The sequence below is a fragment of the Monopterus albus genome, unplaced genomic scaffold (assembly GCF_001952655.1).
Source record: "Monopterus albus unplaced genomic scaffold, M_albus_1.0 scaffold956.1, whole genome shotgun sequence".
Classification (NCBI taxonomy): domain Eukaryota; kingdom Metazoa; phylum Chordata; class Actinopteri; order Synbranchiformes; family Synbranchidae; genus Monopterus; species Monopterus albus.
In genome coordinates, this window is record NW_018128835.1 from 1 (window position 1) to 2,024 (window position 2,024).

Here is a 2,024-nt window from a genome sequence, read left to right on the forward strand (position 1 = left end):
TCCATTGGTGGTCAGATGCTGAATGGATATTTCACTGGGTTTAGGCAAACCTATTTTAAATTTGGACTAGTTTTTAGTTTATATTGTTTTTAGTTACAATTGTATATATGGGGGAAAGAAATCCCATTTGGGCAATTACCTTTACAGAAGACTGAAGATCTGAAATGGTCTGAACCCTGTTGCCAGTATCAGGGTCCCACAACTGATAAATGAGGTTGAGGAGAAGATAATAGATAAATAAGATAATCACCTTTATTGGCCAAGTATGTTACACACAAGGAATTTGTTTCTGGTACAGAGCCGATGGCAGCCGTCTGCGGCACCACCTCAACCAAAGGCTCTAACTATCAGGGACAACAGGGGGGTTCAGTGCCTTGCCCAAGGACACTTCAACACCCGGACTGTCGGCACTGAGATTTAAACCTTCAAGCTTCTGGTTGGGAGACGACTGCTCTACCCACCGCAGCGCGGTCGCCTCCCCACGGGGGAGCGAATCACAAACCAGATTTTAGTGTGTGTGTAAATGTAGGACTCATTTGATACAGGATACACTGAGACTTCTGTCAGATGAAGCAGTGATAAGCAAAGTGACGCCATTGTTACAGGTGAAGGTGGTTATGGCTGATATTTGCTGGGAATGGCCCCTCAGCTCCTGCAGCCTCTCACCGGTCTAACAGTCAGAGAAAAAAACATTATAAAAAGATATTAGTGCCAGCGTGTCTTGTGCAATTCAGAAAGTGTAGAAATAATTGAATAAAGAATGAGAATAAACAATGAATTTGCAACATATTACCTCAATATTCCACACCAAAACGAGGCCATCATCCCCCGCTGAGGCACATCTGGGAAACACAAGATGTTTCTCGTATGTAGACGTAAAGACAAAAGACAGTTGGTGCCTTATTTAAAAACATCCAAAACATCCCTACAGCAATAAACACCTGATCCTGTCTTCACACGGGTTCTGAAACAAGCACAAGTTCAGAAATGCAGCTGTCAGTGAACACACACACCTGGTGCTGTGCCTCCTCCAGGTTCCACTGGCTCCGTGTTTCAGCAGCAGCCGCAGCACGGCGTCGTCTCCCAGGCTGCAGGCCACATGCAACGGGCTCCTCCGCCTCTTGCCCTGGGAGAGGTTCACATCCAGATCAAATTAATTCATGAATTGATTGATTGATTGATGGATAGCAAACCAACTTTTAGGTGCAATAAATTAAAGAGGGTCACATCAAAACCTCTCAAAAATTTTACCCTTGTAAGTAATTTTATCTATAAAAGCCGTTTCTCCTCAGTGTTCTGTTTGTGAACTCGAAAATGAGTCTTTAATTCCTTTATTTTCCAGATCATTCTGGGCTGGGATATCAGAGTGATTGTCAGGGCCGCTGCCTCTCCTCTGTTTTTCTCTTCTCTGCTCTCTATTCATGTGGGCTCTGCACCTCAGCTGTGTTGCATTCCAGTAATTAACAACTGGTTTGTCGATGCACACAGCTGGGGTGCATTCCGATGATTACTTTTTCCTCCTTATTTATACCTCGGCCAGAAGCTCTGCTGTTGCTGGATTATTGCTACATGCGACTTGTGAGATGTTATGGACTATGCTTACCCTGTGTAAGTTCAAAGAAGTTATGGACTATGCTTACCCTGTGTAAGTTCAAAGAAGTTTATGTGTGACCCGCATGTTTTAGATGTGTTTAGATGCTACGCTGACAGTTCCTGTGCGTTTTTGGCTTGACCTATGCACGCTATTCTGTGGTTAGCTATATGTCCCTTTGTTGTCCACGCTGACAGTCTCTGTGCTGTGGATAAAAGTTTGTTTGACCCGCATGTTTTAGATGTGTTTAGATGCTACACTGACAGTTCCTGTGCATTTTTGGCTTGACCTATTTGTGCATTTTTGGCTTGACCTATTCTGCGGTTGGCTATATGTCTTTCTGTCGTCCACGCTGACAGTCTCTGTGCGGTGGATTATATTGTGTACGTTGGTTCTTTTGTTCGCCTGTCCGTCCACATCCTGTGTTATCCTA

General features: G+C 44.1%; 1 long non-coding RNA gene across 2 annotated transcripts; it reads right to left on the reverse strand.

Annotated features, from left to right (window-relative positions):
• Window positions 1–13: 13 nt before the first annotated feature.
• LOC109953664 (uncharacterized) lies at window positions 14–1,451 on the reverse strand. 2 transcript variants are annotated; one of them, XR_002273951.1, is made up of 4 exons: window positions 1,252–1,451; window positions 794–1,126; window positions 551–670; window positions 14–202 (listed from the first exon to the last, which is right to left on the reverse strand). It is a non-coding gene; the product is annotated as an uncharacterized LOC109953664 (long non-coding RNA). The 2 variants fall into 2 exon arrangements; XR_002273952.1 differs by having other exon boundaries at window positions 794–1,451.
• Window positions 1,452–2,024: the final 573 nt, after the last annotated feature.